Consider the following 19,122-nt stretch of genomic DNA (forward strand, 5'->3'; position numbering starts at 1 on the left):
TGTTTTGCATTGGTGTCAAGTTTTTACCCTTTCCTTCGCCCATAGTTAAGAATATTTTAGTCATAACATCAAATTATATTTTTAGATAAATAATTGTGGGAAGAAAATACTTTCCTAGCCGGTAATGGTGTTTTGTTAGTCAGTTGATAATTATACATACAATGTACAAAGGTAAATGCGTTTGGGGGTGGGGGTGGGGGTGGGGTTTGTAATTGTACAGTGTTTAGTTGTTTTGGTGCACAAGTGTGTTTGACGTTAATTCTTGAGAGAAAGGGGGGGGGGGTTATATGGCAAGTTCGTTAAATTTGGGACCAAGTTAACGCACTTTGAATCATTTTCTCGCAATGTTTGTTTTGTTTATATTTCATTTATTTTCATATTAAATCTGTTTATTTCTTGGTTTTCCCCCGTTTTAACGAAATATAATTAAATTATCACCTCAGTCCTTGGACATCCGAAAGAAACCATTATTGTCTCTTTGTGGAAGAAGATGTAAAAAAAAAAATGCTTTTCATAAATCAAACCATTTTTAAAATAGGCTGTGTTGTCAACAATCGATCAACGCGATTGTCTTCGAACTTGTTGAATTCATTATCTTGGCAAAGTCAAAATTACTGCCATCCTGCTACAGTTTATATGGTAATTAGTTACACCACAGATACGCACAAGGCCAAGGTCATGTTGATGAACCCCCAAAAATGTAGATTGAAAACCGAGGAACCTGCCAGTGTCTTAATCTAACGATCCTGTGGTCTTAGTTCAGTACACTTGTACCTTGTATTGATTGAAGATGACTCAGATTTTGTGTATTTTAGCTCATTCTACGTAATATCCAATAGCCAATTACTTTCACTGTACAAAAGTACCAAATAAGGAATCTAAAGAAAAGACAACACCTGACAATAGTAAATCTCGATAATCAACCAGTGACAGCATAGGAATGGGTTCACGTAGTTGTAATCTAAATGTTGTGAACTGCGATCGTTTAAACTAATCGGTCCAATGTTGAATGTTTGAATATATGCACAGTGAAATGAAATACTACAATAACAAACCGTCAACCATCTAAAAAATTCTTAAAACGAAATACAAAGCAGAGTAACACGGACCTCCAAAAAGATAGAGGTAGGATCAGGTGCCTAGGAGGAGTGAGCATCCTCTGCTGACCTGTCGCTCACGCCATGCGCTCCTTGTCACAATTAGGCATGTTATAATCGAGTTAAATGTCAAAATCTGGAAAATGTCATAATAGAGAAAAAACGAAACGTTGATGATTTGGTTTGTTTGTGATGGTCAAAATGCAAACCTTGAGCCAACACGGACCTCTATTACGTTGGAGGAAGGATCAGGTGCCTAGGAGGAGTGAGCATCCTCTGCTGACCGGTCACACCCGCCGTGTGTTCTTTGTCGTAATCGAAAAAAAAAGGAAAAGTTCGTAGACAATTAAGTGATTAATTATGGTCTAACAATTACATGTAGTATGAAAAACGTCAGTCAGCATGCGACCCAGTGGAAGATTGTATTTGCTGACAAGGTCGTTGTATCGACCATAGAACTTACGAAAAGATGACTTCAAACGAGACTGTTGATAGTCCTGCTTTATCAACTTGTGTGTCGGTTCGCCTTAAATACTGTTCATACGAAGAGCATGCCCTTGCGTATCGAATTAACTTAGAGACAAAAACACCACATTCCGGTGATGAAGGTATATTGCTACATAACTAAGGAAAGTTGACAATAGAAAAATTGAAGTCATCACGTTTATCATGAAGTTTTGTTGTAAGGTTACCATCAATGTCCCTTTCCAGTAAAATATCCAAATATGAAACAGATGACGCAGACTCTGTAGTATCTTTTTTTTCAAGTTCACTGGGATATATCGAGTCGACGTAAGAATGGAAACAACAATTGTTAATTGATTATACGTCGTCGATATACCTGAATGTTGAGTTGAAGGTTACAGCGAGTGATTTATTTTTTTCACGTACAAGTCTTTGAATAAATTCTGCTTCATAAGAATACAAAAATAGGTCTGCTAACAGTGGGGCACAATTGGTACCTATGGGAATTCCAACAGATTATTGGAAGACTTGATTTCCAAAAAACTAGTGAATGTTTATCAACAAAATAAATAAAACAAAAACAAAGCAAAACCACACAAAACAAACTTCTGTTAAACGAGTATTTATTCCAAACCTTAATATTGTTCACTTTTTAATTCTTGTTTTTGGAAACTAATGAAAACAATAATACGTTTTGACGTTGTTCCTTGTCGTTTTTTTGGATAAACCATAGCCAAATCGTCACCTCTGGGAATCTAAGTCTGACATTGCCATGATTGTTTCGGGCAGTCCGTGATTTTTCTTAGGTTGCAGTAGGTTTCGACCATTCCATGAACGGGACAATTTCGATGATTGTCGATTTTTAAGTTTGTTTGGGAACAAATTTCGAGGGTTTACTTGTATGATAAATAGATTAATATTGTATTTCATAATTTGTTGAGGACAAAATTTCGTCGTCGAAGGTTTTGGGGGGAGTGTTTGGTTGCATGTTTTTCTCGGCATTTATGCCCAAAGGTGTTAAAAACTTGATGAACAAGACTTACATATTTCTTAGCAAAAACTACATGTTCCATGATAAAAGGCGTTTACCCGCTTAAAAGTTGAATTTCGATAAACTTTTCAGAGCTTAATATATCTGCATTAAAGAATATTTAGTTTTATTCCATTATGTTCCTTTGAAAAAATGTAGTACCCGAATTCTTACGTACAAACACATTATTTCTTTAAATCAGAGAGCGTGTTCTCTGCTATTTCCAACAGCCGACCAATATTAAACCTATAATATGTTAAACGAGGTCAGCAAAGTTGTCATGAAAGACTGTTGCAGCATAAGGTCATCAAAAGTTGAAATATAGAGTCACTAGGGTATTTTTTGTTGTTGACATTTTGACAACAGATGTAACATTTTTTTGACAAGTGGAGGAAATGTACTCGGAACTGACTGAATTCCCTGACCCATATTTTAAACTTTCCTTAATCGAAATTTTTTTTTATATTTTGCAGATTGATGCTTTTTATACTTATACTTCGTATAAGTATATACCGCGTTTACCCGAGTCCAAACCCGGTTACATGAGTATTTGTTCTTAAGGATGACGTTTACTCAAAATGAAAAAAAAATCCACTGATGATAATGAAAAACCATCTATTGTGTGTTACAGACCTTTGCTTGTAATTTTATTTTTCACTTTCAAAAAAGTAGGTCAATGACCTACTTTTTGAGTTAATGGCCATTGCGTATTTTTTGTAAAATCAAGAAAAATCCCATAAAATTTTACACTACGATTGAGATTTTCTTAATTGTAAAAATACTACAAATAATAAAACACTTTAAAAAATAAAATACAGTTTATGAATGGTAGTGGCACTAAATAATCACAAAGCATTAATATTTCTACAACAATTTTAGAAAATATTCCAGTCCGAATTTCCTCTATCAGTTTTCGAATCCCTACCTATTTTTAATCCAATTTTACAAAAAATTGAATGATGATAATACAAAAACATATATGGTATTAAACTACTCATATTAACCTTATTCTGTTGGCATAAAATTCATATAAGGTCAATGATAAAAATTTTGAGATATGGTGTCTTTTATCATTTTTAAGCATTTTTCAATATTATTGCAATTCGTGCCAAAAGATTATTTTAATGAATAAGTGAGGTAAAACCAACAGAAAATATGCAAAATTACATATGCTAAAATATAACATCCTATCTTTTAATATTAGAGTACTGCCAAAAAATTTTTAACTAAATACAAAATCTTCAAAATTAGTCCGAATTTCCTCTGTTTGGCTAATAGTCAATTTTTGTTTGAGCCTAATTCCATAATAAAGAAAAAATATCGAATGATTTGCCAATAATAATTCATTTCATAAATACTTTTTGTGTTTAGAACAAATTTTACTGATTATATTAAACTTTATTACAATCCGAATTTGAGATCTCAAACCCTGAGTAAACAACACCCTTAACCTCAATGTTGTTCACTTTTTAGGTCACCTGACGTGCGTCGTCCGTCGTGCGGTAACAATTTTTTTCATTTTTAACTTCTTCTTAAAAACTACAAGGCTAATTGTTACCATTTTTGGTGTGAAGCATCTCTATGGTAAGAGGAATTTAAATTGTGAAATTAGTGGCTCTACCACCCCCGGGGCACCCAAGTGGGGACAAATACTGTGGTTTCATCAATATTCGTTGAATACCAATTTTCGTGGATTTCGTTGTTAAGTTGATCCATGAAATTAAATGTGCATTGAAATTCACTTTCAACAAACATTTTGTATTGATAGGATCATTGGCCACGAAATTATGTATCCTTGAAACTGTGGTTTTCAGAAAATCCACGAAAATTGATACCCACGAAAATTAATGAAACCACAGTATGCCAAAAAAATCCAAATTTTCAAAAATCTTTTTTTCTACTCACACACATGTGAGGAAAAAACTTGCTGCATGGTTCTGATGTCCATGAAGCCCTCTACCAGAATTGTGAAATTCATGGCTCCTGGTCAGGGGTTCTGCCTCTAGGGTGGGGCCAATATGGCCATATGGTAAAAATGTATTAAATCTTAGAAAGTCTTCTTCTCTACTCCAATATATATTTGTTAAAAAACTAAATGCATAATTATGATGTCCATGAAGCCCTCTACCAAAATTGTGAAATTCATGGCGGGTGTGTCAGGGATTCAGACTTTAGGGTGGGGTCATATGGCCATATAGTAAAAATGTATTAAATTTTAAAAAATCTTCTTCTTTACTCCCACACATGTGGGAAAAAACTGAACACATGGTTATGATGTCCACTAACTCCTCTACCTAAATTGTGAAATTCATGGCCCCTGGGTCAGGTGTTCAGGACATGGGGGTAGGGGCAATATGGCAATATAGTGTTAATGCGTATAATGTTTTAAAATCTTCTTCCCTATTCTCAAACATCTGTATGAAAAACTGACTTCATAATTATGTTTACCATGAAGTTCTCTAGACTACTAAAATTTTTAATTTCATGTCCCCTGGAGTATTGGTTTTGACTCTAGGGCAGGGCCAAAATGGATGTATAGGTGTTAATGCATATAATGTTTAAAAATTATCTTCTCTACTCATACACACCTGAAAGGAAACTAAATTCATGGTTTTGTAGACCAGATCTTTAAGTTTTACGCCAAAATTATAGGTTTCATAGTTTTTTTTGAAAGATTTCAGGCAGGGAGGTCGTCGTTATCACAAATTTATAATTTTTCCATTCCAGAATGAAACCCAATTAAATGAATATATGAGACTCCTCGACAAGTTTGTGTATGGGTTATATGCTACTCAGGTGACCGTTAAGGCCTATTGACCTCTTGTTGTTCTTGTTTTTGGAAACTTATGAAAACGATAATACGTTGTTACTTATCGCTTTTTCACATTTTTGACTTCTCTAAAACTACTGGGCCAAATTTACCTAAACTTGATTCAAAGTATCCTTATGGAAAGATAATTCTTAATTGTTGAAATAAAGGGCGGAACCCTTTTTAACAGGGAGATTATCGCAAAACAGTGAGTATAGGGTGTGTGTCTTTAAAAATCTTCTCTAGAACCACTGCACTACAAATGCCAATATTTACACCAAAGCTTGTATATATAATGAAGATTCTAAATTGTAAAAATCGTGACCCTCGAGGATAGTGTAGATTCTAAATTACTAAAGCCAACAATAAACCACGGACCAATGCTGGGGCCCCAGAAAGGGATTCCAAGTTTAAAAAGAAATAGCATATGCTACGAAATACATGTAGAATGTTACAAGGAACTGTGTTCAGGTGAACGATTGGGCCCATGGGGCTCTTGTATGAATTTATGTCAGCTTTAACGATACCGGGTCGAACACACTGGTAAGTCTATTTATGCCTAAATATCTCTTCAATTTTTTGTTTTTATTGTTGACTCCTACAATGTACATGTATCTTTTGAAAATATCTTCTTATCAAAAATGTCGCAATTTCACTATAAAAATGCTAAAAGTGTACAAGAAAAAAAAAGATTGTTAAAGAATGCATCAAATTAGCCCATACACTTTGAAAGTCGACTGGAGCACTTTTTATGTAAACCCTACATTTTTGTCATGCACAATTCAATTTATTTGATATAGGCATCGGAACCCATCAAAAACAAAAATCAAAGTTTATAACCAGAAAGAAAACCACCAGATGGACAGACAGGACGAAACCAAATACTAGAAATGGTGTAGAAATAATTTGGTCACTCAGAACAAGTCAAGGTAATGATGGTCAAACTGAAACGATTTTTTGGGGGTAATCTTACGCTAAAAAAAAAAAAGCAATAGAAACTTCTTAACCATCTCCTTTTTATTTTCTTAAGGAAGGGATTTTCATAATGTGCATGTCAATTAATGTTAGTTTATTTTGAAGTTCTATCTTTAGACCACCCTGTATTGGTCGTCATGATACAGCCACGAGTTCCTTACTAAGCACTTTTCTGTCCTTGTTTGGTTTTCTTTGAAAATCGATAAGGTAATCGTAGACGGACGGAAACAAGTGCCAGTAATGAAGCAATCACTAAACTCCTGTTCCAAATAAAGGCGCTGGCAATCCATAATCCTTGAAATGCATCCGATAAGTGGATGCATGAGATCTTTATTCAATCTGTTCTTTTTATTGGGCATTCAAGGACAACCACAAAAAAGAAAAAACTCTCTTAATATAAATACGCTTTTTAAAATTATTTTTAGACTTATTAATAAATCCGAGAAGGAGACGTCTGTGTGAAGATATAGGGAAATATCTAGAATTTCAAATCCTTTTTATTTGGATTTTTTTTTTTTACTAAAAATAGTTTATAGCTATAAAACTCATATAGCTAAAACTTTATTGTGGATCTGGTGAGTGAACTGACCATGCACTCAGCCCTGCGGCAACGCACTTTGAAAAAATTACGCACTTCGAATTTGTGTTTTTTTCAACACACTTTGAAAAAAAAATTCAAACTGCGTTAGATTAAAGTTAACCTACATGTACCTTGATTTTTTTTAATAGTGCGTTATGAAGGTACATCAACATTTTTTAGTATAGAGACACTTAAGGCTCTTTGAAAATATATGTATAAATCATAAATTCTGGAGTTGAATTTCTAATTTATTTATAGTATGATTATTTGTTAACACTAGTAAATCTAAATCTAAGACTGGGGATGGGGGTTAACCAAAGATATAGGTCAATTACCAGTACATCATTAAATTGATTACAGGAAGAAGGTCCCTTACCCCTAATTTTTCCTCCCAAAACATTTGCTATTCAGCAACTTGGAGTAAACGTTTAAAATTGGAAAAAAAAGATGCTTTGTTGCAAATCAAGTACAGTGATATTGATAAAACGAACTGGCCAATCAATAATTTCTCCAATGTATACTAAGAATCTGTAAGAGTTTCAAAATAAACCTTCTTTTCAAAATCTCATCACTCAAATCAATCACTTCATTATAAAAAAAAATTACATTGAAAAACATTGCATTGGGTTTTTTTTTTCTCGCACTGATCTTCAAATAGAACATATTGTTTTTGATAAATATAACTAACGTATCCTTTTTTCACATTATGTTTGTTTACAAGCACATATAATTGAAGCCAGTTGAAATATGTTATACATTGATCTCCTTTATCAATATATCATATAAACCATTTTCGTTTCTGGCATAGCCCAATATACCAGATAATAAGCAAATGTGTTGTATACACAAAAAGGGCAATTGCTAAGCGAAGTAGTTTGTCATATTTGGATAATTCTAATCTCCCGAGTTGTTCTTTATGTGTAAATCGTCAAACTACCTAAGCTTATCAGAAAAGAAAAAATTCTAATCAAGAAACTGTTTATCAAGTTATCTGAGAATGCATTGGGTTCTTTTTTAAAATATATCCGATTAAACTAAACAAGATTAAAACAATCATTTATTTTATATAAAAGTATCAATTATTTCGACTCAACTCCTATTTTTTTTTTAAGTTTCAAAGTTCGTTTCTATCGACGATGTCAACGCACTTTGCAAATAATAACATTTTTTTCAAAGTGCGTTGACTTGGTCTCAAAATTAACGCACTTTGAACTAAAATGTTTTCAAAGTGTGTTGTAACAGCCTCCTTATTCAATGAAATGAGTACGCAATTGAATTCAGCGTCTTACTATCTGTTACTTAGAGGGAAACCCCTACAAATAAAACGAATTGCAGACGTTTAGGTCACAACATGTTTAGGCCCCAAGACGGTTAGGCCCCAGGTAAGATGTTTAGTCCCCAGGATGTTTAGGCCCCAATATGTTTAGGCACCTGTTGTTTATAATAATAACTGATAGTTGAAAGAACATGGCTTTTAAGCACTTTTGAGCCAATAAATGCAATTTACTTTAATTTGTAGTAAACTAACAATCGTTAATAATAACTGATAGTTGAAAGAACATGGCTTTTAAGCACTTTGGAGCCAATAAATGCAATTTACTTTAATTTGTAGTAAACTAACAATCGTTACGCAAACATAGCGTTGTTTACTCTATAAATAAGTTCTTGAAAAACTTTAATTACGGAAACATTATGCTATAAACTTGCATGCACACGCTATCTTTTTCTCTTCATGGTTTACTTCCAACGTGAGGTGTGAAACCCTCGTTGTATTACTAGAGGATCTCTTTATTATCTTCTCCTAATTAGCACCTATCTAGAGAGGGAGCAGGATACGGTGGGGGTGTTGTTTTAACAATTTAATTCATGTCATACAAAAAGTAAATGAAAGTCTTTACCATTTCTTTGATCTCTAATTAGAAAATTAAATATAGAAAATAATATGATGTGACAAAATAATGTGATATTTAAAAAATAATAAATTATGCATAAGATGCAGATTATACTTCTTTATAATTTTGAAAGTAAATGAAGTTTTAAATAATAAAATGTAAATTATAATTAACTTATACAAATGTATGCTGGTGCCTAAACCATTATTCATTTAAAAAATAAAATGAAAATTATAATTAACTTAGAAAAATGTAGGGTGGTGCCTAAAAATCTTGGGGCCTAAACATCTTGGGGCCTAAGCGTCTTATCAATGAAGGGCCTAAACATCTTGGGGCCTAAAAGTCTTGCTACCAATAAAACGCTGTATTGATTTGACATAACCTACCGCAAAGATTCCTAATGATGCGAATGCCAGTATAAACAAATTTAGGGGAAAATTCAACCAAATGCGTGGGTGTTCCGAGGGAAATAAATTCTATTGAACGTCTCATTATCTGTGCTTGATACTATATAAACATATATAAAATACAAAATATAAAATTACAGCTGGGAGAAGTTTTCCCAATACAGAATTCCAATATTTGTTCAAATATTTTGATTTTATTTTGCGCTTTTGTTGCAACCGTTTTCATGACATAGCTGATATAAAGCGACTGTAAGAGGATAGAGGTTTTTTTTTTTATGATCCAATTATCTTATGGACCGCAAGCAACCATATTAATTCTCACACAGGGTCATGATAATGAATTTATCAAATCCATTGCTCTAAGGGATGTATATCATACAATTTTCCAGATTTTAATGTTGTTATCATTTAAGGGACAAAGTTAAAGCAGATTAAATTAGTTTCTATGTACTATATCCATTCTATTAACACAGTAGGGAAGATCTATATTTACATGTGAATCATTTAAGTATGACATTAATCATAATTATCAATTATTTTAGTCATGAAGACTACCCAATTGATCACCAGGAAAGGCTTCAGACCCAGTGGCATTTAATAGGAACAGGTGGACAGGAAACAACTCATTAATTCCATCAAAATACAATCTGAAATTGGAATGAGCCATGATTAATGGAAAAAATCCTAAATTTGTTTGTATGAAACTTTTCTTTTTCCAGAAGGTTAAAATAGTTGGAAATTGCCACGAGCTTCCATGCAAGCCATTTTGCATGTATTAAATTTGATTACGTTTTCCTAACAAATTCGTGCAACTTTCAATGCAAGTTCGATGCTAATTATTTTTAAAGCAGTGATTTTCTTAAGGAGAGGAGGGGACGTTTTAAATCTTTTGATGTTATCCCATCCTAAACTCAAAATGACTTTCATTCGTTTTACATCAAAGAAATCATAAAAACTAAACTATGGTACGTATCCAGACGTTTTCCAAAATTAAATACATGTTGTTTCCCACAGCGGTAATTGAAAAGAAATAAAAAGTACTCTTTAAATGGTCGATTCATTTAACCTTTTTGTTGTCGGAATCCGCCATTATTTAATAAATCTAAATGAATCTTACAGAGGAAGGATCCCTTTGAGGCCAACAAAAATTATACTTAGGATAAAACAAAGCATAAAACCATTTGTAGTTTCTTAGAAAATCGAAAATCGTGGCAGTCAAATAAAGATAAGACTTTATTAGTTGCTAATTTAAAATATACCGACATATGTTTAGTAATGGAGTCCCTGAGCGTTTCAACCAAGTGCATCGCACGCAGCCGACTGAAATTTGGTGTTCATTTTATTATCTTGTTGTGCTTACATCTTCAGGCTCATTAAAGGCAAACACTGTCCTCGACAGTGGGTAACTACATTTATGCACGTACATACATATTCTGGATATATGAATTGCTCTCGACTATGTATTGTGATAAGAACCATTTTAGAAAAAGCTTGGACTTTGGGTAGATGTGTCAAACAGCAATGTGACGTAATTACTATGCTTGTCAATTTTATTGCTGGCCACTCAGTCGTGGCTCTTTGACTTAAACAAGATGTGTCTGGCCTTTGAGCTATGACTACGGAATCTGTGCAGATTTCACTTGAAACCAGCATCATTTTAACTTGTTTTGATGCAAAACAACCCCCCCCCCAAAAAAAAAAAAAAACCAAACCAGTTTATACATCCTACCAAAAATCCAAGGTCTTGTTATATTGATTCTAATTATAGTTTATGAATGCCATTAATTAATTACAGGTAATACTAGTCTTGTGTTCTGAAGTTTTAATGATTGAAACTTTGTCCACACACTCATATGTTTGAAAGAAATTGCTACAAAGATAAAAAAAAAAAAAAGCGGATTTTAAAAAACCCACGAAATTCAATTTCTTAATATGTGGGAAATCGCCAATAGTATATTGTCTATATTTGAGTGGTTTATCAAATAAAATCGCCTCTGGTATATTGTATTTATTTGAGTGGTTTATCAAATAAAAGGACATGAACGACGAGAGTTCATATCCTTAATGCAGTTGTGGGTTTAAATAGAAAACGATAAACGAATTAGAATGAATACCAAACAGAAGACGAAATGGACGTCCGTTCAAATGGTCAGTGATCGCGGTGATCCTGTTTGGTAAACAGGAGGCTTTGTTTTGTTTATCCCTGGGGGTGGACGGGTGAAGGACACGAAGGCGAGAGCCACAGCTGTGACAGGAGTTCATCCTAAGTATAGATGGACAGTCTTTTTAAAACGACCACACGCTGAAATACTGAATTAGCATGTTTCAAAGAACAACCAATTGTGTTAAGGTTTCTGTTGACGTTCTTGGTTAAGCGATCTCCGATAGACCTAAAATGTATGGATGGTCGAGGCCATTTTTAGACTATATTGATTTCCTTACGAAGAAGAGCTCTGTAAACAGATATAGGGAAACGTTTTCATTTTCAAGATAAATATCTGAAAATTTTCTTTTTCTAATAATAGTTTATAGGTTAAAGAATCATATTTAAAAAATTAGGATTTATCTGATGGTTAACTTGATGACCGATCAGTCTCCTTCAATCAGACACTTCCTGTATGTTTTGCCTGTAAGTTGGCCCTTTTCTGCATTCTAGATTAATGCACGCAATTACACAGAGGAATTAGGTCATGTTTCACAAAATTCCCAGAAGCTCAAGAATTCATGAAATATGGTTTGTTGCACCACAACACAAAAATTAATTTTGTTTCAGTCATCGTGTTCTAGGGATTGATTTATGGTAATATTTATCTAGTTTTCACAATATTATTACATTCAAGCTTGAATACTAAGTACTTGAACTGTACCAATTTATTTTTCTAGCATTGAGCAAGGAACCTTCAATCTCTTAAAAATATTTGTATCCCGAGTTTAAAACAATGATAGCATATGATGATTAACATCATCATCATCATTGGGTTTTTTTGTTTTTTGTTTGCTATCAAACTTCGGCGAGAGAATCTTTGACTAACATGAAACATTTGCTATAGTCTGTCCCAAGTTATTGCTTCCATCACTTTATCATGATTTTTAATAAAAACACAAATACCTTTGAAAGAAGTACAGTTGAAATGGAAAATATCCAAGATATCTTCATTGACAAATTATCCCTTTTCATTCATAAAATTTCAAAGGAACGAAAACAAATTTCTTACGGAGATTTATAATGGGAAATGTTTACATATTTTCTCCATTCGGAAGTACTCGGGACACCTCGGTCAATTTTTCTACGTTATCATCCGGGATTATTAATGGTTGCTGCAATGCAAAATCCCCGTAGACATTCTATTTTGGGATGTGCATTGAAACCTGAAGCGATAGAGGGGGCGTTTCAAAACAGATAATCTGGACATTTTTCATATTAATGGATGAACATAGTTTGAGCACAAAGATATTTATTATTATCGAAATATCAAGCGAAAAGCGGTCGAAGCAAAAACTCGGGACACAGTATAGTTAACATAAACTTTAAAGTTAAGATTTTTTTTTATTATTGCTAGAGAATTGATTTTGAGGTAAAACATTTAGGGTGACAATATATCGGTCTTGCCTTACACGCTGATACTAATTCCACCCTCAAAATGGCTACATCTGTTTAAATACATGTACAATAATTATACATAATCATATACTGACGAGGAGAGATATTATAAGGATTGTCAATCCAACAAAACATACCACGTCATAAGGTGACTAATCATAGACAAATCATATTTCATTAACTCAAAGCATCCAATTCTGAAAGTGTGATTACTAATATAATCAATATGGCATGGTATACCGTTGCGAAGGTAATTGGCAACCTGGATGAAGGAGACATTGTTCGTACATACACTAAAGTTTACGAGCTACACATATATGTATGATGTTTGTAACGATTATTTTGAATATAACATTCTGTTCTGCTTTTTTAGGACTCTGGACGGTCGACACATTATCAATCAGATCGGATCAGATCAGATCGACCTTAAAATTTTAAATAGGATAGTTTTGGCTATACACTTTTATTTAGTAATCCAATTATTTTAGCAATAAAATTAAAATATATCCTTAGACCTTTAAACAGAGTTCCTAGTGTCAAGGAGATAAATATAAATCAAAAAATCACCACGACCATTGAGCCATGTTAATGACGAAAAGATTTCTTAGAAATAGTCCAATACAATTATAGAAAAAAGATAGCATACCATGCTTTTGATGTAGAACCATTTTAACAAGAGCTTTGACTTTGGGTAGATGTGTCAAACAGCAATGTGACGTAGGCCCAGGCACGTAGCATCGTTTTTGAAAGTGGGGGGGCCAGACCCATCCAAAAAATCTTGACAAGCAAAAAAAGGGAAATTTAAAGTTTTCCAAAAAAATCCTAATCCGTGGGGGGGGGGGGGGGGGGGGGGGGGTAGACTCAACTATACTTTCAAAAACAATTCTTCCCTACCAAAATTTTTTTCCCTCCATATCATGAAATTCCTAATCCGTGTGTGTGTGTGTGTGGGGGGGGGGGGGGGGGGGGCTACTTCAACTTGACTACTCATTTCCTAATTTTCATACCAATTTTTTACTAACTTCCAAAAAAGTGGGGGGGGGGGGGCCAACTCCATTATAATTCATTTTTTTATATGTAAATTTTAAAAAATTTGTTGCTGCGAGAAAAAGTGGGGGGGCCAGGCCCCCCCTGGCCCCCCCCCCCCCTGATGCTACGTGCCTGAGGCCTGTCTATTTCAGTGCTGGCCATTCAGCCATGTTGCTTTGAAATCAACAAGATTTGTCTGGCTTTTGAGCTAAGACTACGCAGTCGGTGCATATTTCGCTTGAAACCGTGTTATTTTTAACCTGTTTTGACGCAAGAAATAGATAGCTACGTCTAACCGAAAGTCCAAGGTCTTGTTAAGATCTTGTTAAATTAGTTCTAAGTCTTTGAATGCATATTGCCACAGATTGTTGACACTCTTAGTGTTTTGCAGCTCTGACCTTGACCCAACGGATTCTGAATTGGAAAGGAGAGACACCGGTACGAGTGGGTCCATTATGCAAAAGATCACGTGGATTGTTACATGACGTGCCCTTTATAACTTGAATGAGAAAAAGAGCACTTAGTTTAACATATCGATTTCCACACAGAGAGTTATTACAGCCATTAATTGCAGCGGCAGCCACGCAAACATCTTTTACACCCTGTTTCAAATCGTTGATAACTTTATGCGTACAAAAAGTTAGATATCTCCTTGTGGAATAAATGCATTACATTATTAGCTCCCTCAGATTAACAGTGCTCCGGAGTCATTATGGTTCGAGGCTAATTTGATTTGATTGATATTGTGCACACTAGGAAAAACTCGTCAAACACTTTCTAGCAATGAAAAGGACAACTTCCAATACCTTGACACGTTTATAGCATTGAATCAGAAAACATATAATATAATGAATTTGGTTTCAATTTATTACATTAAAAAATCGTTTAAGACTTTGAAAAACGCCATTATGGTATCCTTAAAAATACATGTTTTCTAAATTAAAAAAATTATCAATTTCATTCTGAATTGGTAATTTTTTTAATTCATTGTTTGGCAAGTCGAATGTCATAATGCATAATTTGCTCGAAACGAGAGAGAGAGAGAGAGAGAGAGAGAGAGAGAGAGAGAGAGAGAGAGAGAGAGAGAGAGAGAGAGAGATGCAACTGATTAGCCAATAAAAGAGTTCTTGAGAATGCTGTCCCTCGCGGACAGGCCACCCACACACTAATCATCCTTTAGATCATTTAGTTTTACTGAAGCTGTTGTAGCTTTAATCGGGCCAGCCAGCACTTAAAACTATTTTCACTTCATTGATTTATATGGTCTTACAAAAATGAAATACAATACGTTGTCGACGTATGTACCGTAACTTACGTCACAACACAAGATTTACAAAGAGTATCGACTGCTTGTTTGTATAAACGCTGTCGGAAACAGTGCCAATGGTATTCAACTGTGACGAAATAAACTTAAACTATGTCCTAAGATGTTTATGCAGCACGTTTTCCTTCATTATTCGAAATTCGTAAACACCCCAAGGTTCAATCAATATAACTAGAATTTAAAAAAACAAGAATTCTCCTTCCATCTTATCGGGATACAGCTAAAAATAAAACGTGTATGGAAATTTTGCAGTGAATATGACATATAATTACCCGGATGATAACGATGAAAAATTGTGCGATATGTTCCGAGAACTACCCTCCCTGTAAAAAATATCTGATTACCGTCTTCCAAGACAGAGTTGAAATAATGAAATAATTAACAGTTTCCGGGTTGTGAAATTCCTCTCGTTTGTGATTGATTGGTTACATATTAATGTGAAAATTTACAATTTAATTTAGGTTGAATTGCGTGGAAGGGAGATAATTTCTGGTGATCCAATTTAAATAAGACTTAACAATTTTCCAAATTTTCCAATCTTAAAAAAAGAAGAAAAAATATGAAAGAGCTGTGATTGACGATTCAGTTCATTATATAGCTTATCAAAAACAATATATCCTCTATGGAAAAGTTTTGTTATTTTTCTGTTGTTTTTAATGCAAATACTAGTAGTATTGATGAAACGGTGTTATGATAAGCATGATAAGACTAATATAATAAAACTTTGAAAACTGTCCAAAAGTGACGATATAGGCTTGTAAAACGTTGCTACTCAATACTTTTAAACTTGTTATTCATATTCAAATTCAATGCAACTGAAAAAGTTTTAAGGTGAAGGAAATGCGTATATTGATATGAAGACGGATCGTTTTTAAAGCGATAAGCATAGCTCAGTGCTTCTTTGTCGTTGGACTTCTACTTTCGGTTCAAGGAATAACTGCCCCCTATGAGCAGAAATATACATCGGTAAGGGAACCAGTTACAGGGGTTTACGCTCATAATTGCACGGGCTGTTGTGAATCTAATGTATGGGCTATAGTGATTTTAATGTGTGGGACTTACGTACATCATTGCAGGGTCTACTACGCAGTGATGAGGAAATATATTGCATCCACAGCAGCTATAACGTAGAAAAAAACCAAATCGATTCTTTTCAAGAAAATGTCAAAAACTATTATGAAATATTTTTTAAAAAAATCCAAATGTGACATTTACATTTATTTGGCGAATTCGTAGTTCTGTAATATTGTTGCAAAGGAATACACTGAACTGCTCCAAAATACTTAATGAAAATATAATAGAAAAAGATAAATACTGTATATTTTTGATATAGCATTTCTTTCACTTATTAGAACTGAATCCATGAATTGCATTCTTTTGAATAAATACCTCACTGAATCTCAATTTAATTCACATACCTATAAAGATAATACATGTATTAACATCATTGAAAGATGTCTTGTTTTTTGAGCATCGAATGCTTATTATTGGATATAGTCAGTCCTATACCAGGCTGTGAAGTCAAATTAAATAAAAAATGATAATTTGTCTGCATAGCTTGGTGATATTATATAGGACCGATCATATCAAAAAATAAACATTCAATACTTACAGTTTTATTTATTTTGATGTTTATTCGTACGAAATATTTTTGTATCGTCGCTTTGAAGCCATAAAATACGCACTTGGTCATGGATTTGAATAATAGATGGAACAGCCATAAAGATTGCCATTTAGTGTGCCTCTGTAGCTTAAGATTTAGTACCAGAAACTTTGCCGGAAAAACTCTTTTACTAAAGATAGACATTATTTCACGATTATTTTTTAAAAGTATAATATCAAATTGCTGAGCTAAATTTAAAAATTCGATTATATTTTACAATAATACATATTTTAAAACTTATAATGGCTTTTACTTGCGCTCTTGGTTGAAGTGTGTTATTGAAGAACAATCCGCGCGGTGAGATAATGTCTGGTGTTTTATAGTTGGTCATCCAAAATAAGCATTCAATGTTTAACTGAACGTCCCAGACATATAGGTTGAATGGTAATACATGTAATGTGTGGATGATTTACGATAGATCTAACAGAGCTTCAACTACAAAGAGAGCGTGTTTAAGCGATCTGTAGCATTAATTAAATGATTCATTTTTGATGTCGTCGTGCCAATAACTGCTGTCAGGTGAGCAGACAAATTGAATAATGCTTATATTTACTTTCCTTTATTGATCAAATTGGTAATAAATCGGTATAAATTGCAAATCATAGAGGAAGTAAAATAGTTACAGCAAGGTATAAATTGCAGATCATGGAGGGAGTCAAATAGTTACAGCAAGGTATAAATTGCAGATCATGGAGGGAGCAAAATAGTTACAGCAAGGTATAAATTGCAGATCATGGAGGGAGTCAAATAGTTACAGCAAGGTATGAATTGCAGATCATGGAGGGAGTCAAATAGTTACAGCAAGGTATAAATTGCAGATCATGGAGGGAGTCAAATAGTTACAGCAAGGTATAAATTAGATCATGGAGGGAGTCAAATAGTTACAGCAAGGTATAAATTAGATCATGGAGGGAGTACAATAGTTACAGCAAGGTATAAATTGCAGATCATGGAGGGAGTCAAATAGTTACAGCAAGGTATAAATTAGATCATGGAGGGAGTACAATAGTTACAGCAAGGTATAAATTGCAGATCATGGAGGGAGTCAAATAGTTACAGCAAGGTATAAATTAGATCATGGAGGGAGTCAAATAGTTACAGCAAGGTATAAATTGCAGATCATGGAGGGAGTCAAATAGTTACAGCAAGGTATAAATTAGATCATGGAGGGAGTACAATAGTTACAGCAAGAACACTGCTTTCTATTAAAAAGCGGTTTAAACTGAAAACTAATTGTTGAAATTTTGCTTTTTAACAATAAAATAATTTTCATTGCTTAATAATTGTAAAACATGGTGTTTTAACAACATGTATACAATATATTTTTAAATCAATAACATAGAAATAAATGTTTGGAGGCTTCTGATGTAAATTATATGTAAAATCATACGCAGTATTTAAGTTCTTGCATTTAGAGGCATTTAAAGATTACGTAATATAATGGAAAGCACAGAATAATGTAAATATGATACATTTTTAATTGCTAATGATGCAATACAGTATATAAGATAATGTAATACTTTTTGCGTAAGCTTACTAAATCGTTAAATCTTCATTTCCCAGATTGCGAGACATCTAAAAAAAATTGCATACCAGACACCTGACCAAGTTTTTCATTGCATTTGTCCTTGAAGACATGCGTTTCTTTGAATGAAATTCTGTTAAGGCAAGATATATTTAGAAGCGTAGATTTATTTGTTTTCAGTTTTATATTAGAAAAAAAATTTCTCTCAGATCCAGCTGCATCTAAAGGTCAAGGCCATTGAACGCCTACGAACATGACCGGGATACCGGGATGTCGCGACGCCGAAGACCACAGAGTGCAGGCGGCAGAAATAGACAACGTTGCCCATCCTTGTTGTTGTTATTCTGTCAGCTATTTAATAAAAAAAATCGGATGAAAACTGGCGAAAAAATAGAACCATTTCAAAAGGCTTGACTTTGGGTGGTTGTGTCAAACAGCAATATGACACAGGCCTGTCTATTTCATTGCTGACCACTCAGTCATGGCTCTCTGAAATCAAAATAATTTGTCTGGCTTTTGAAGTAAGTCTACGCAAACTACGCACAAGCGTCATTGTTAACTTGTTTTGATGCTGAAAATTGATAGATACGTCCTACCGAAAGTCCAAGGTCTTGATAAAATGGTTCTAAGCACCGTATGACTTGAACGAGAAAACGAAAATGTTTAGCTCGTTTCATATTTTGTAACTTAAAATAACACCACAAAAAAAACATGAAGAGATGAAA

The sequence above is a fragment of the Magallana gigas genome, chromosome 6 (assembly GCF_963853765.1).
Source record: "Magallana gigas chromosome 6, xbMagGiga1.1, whole genome shotgun sequence".
Classification (NCBI taxonomy): domain Eukaryota; kingdom Metazoa; phylum Mollusca; class Bivalvia; order Ostreida; family Ostreidae; genus Magallana; species Magallana gigas.